Source organism: Nicrophorus vespilloides, unplaced genomic scaffold (assembly GCF_001412225.1).
Source record: "Nicrophorus vespilloides isolate i.1.1-1 unplaced genomic scaffold, Nicve_v1.0, whole genome shotgun sequence".
NCBI lineage: Eukaryota > Metazoa > Arthropoda > Insecta > Coleoptera > Silphidae > Nicrophorus > Nicrophorus vespilloides.
The window spans coordinates 192,226-192,830 of record NW_017097151.1 but is presented as its reverse complement, the minus strand read 5'-3'; positions in this window follow the sequence as shown (position 1 = coordinate 192,830).

The following is a 605-nucleotide window of genomic DNA, read 5'->3' as shown; positions in this document are numbered from 1 at the left end:
GGTATAACTCATTTCTTTCTGGAAGTAAAACTACAGCCTATAACCTATTTAATTTACGTACTTAGTATGTATATTTTTTTTTCAATTTTCACCTTAAAAGTTTTTTAACTGTTATTTTTATTTCCAGATATAGCCGGGAACTCAACTTAACTAAAATATCTGGAAAATAGCGGTTGACGGTTTTTAAAACTAGTTTGCGGAAAAACGTTTTTTAAAGAAATGTATATGATTCAAAAACCGTTTATGTTTTGGACCTTGACTTAAAATCTAGAAATGAATTATTTCTTTGATTAATAACAAATTTACATAAAATCGTCTATGACATAAAACGGTAAACAGCGTAAGCTGCTAACAACCAATAAAATCAATTGCAATCGAAATCCTGACAGTATCAAAATTGATTATGGTTGTCGGGATTTTGATACTGTCGGTTTTCAGAATGTCGGGATTTCGATATAGACCCCAATTTTAATTTTAATAATTATTTCTTCAATTAAACTTCTCTAAAAAAGAGCGCCCAATTCTCCAGTAGAAAGAAAGTCATTTAGATAAATGACTGTTATTTGTTCATCTGTATAGTTTTCTATATAGTCATTTTTATTTTG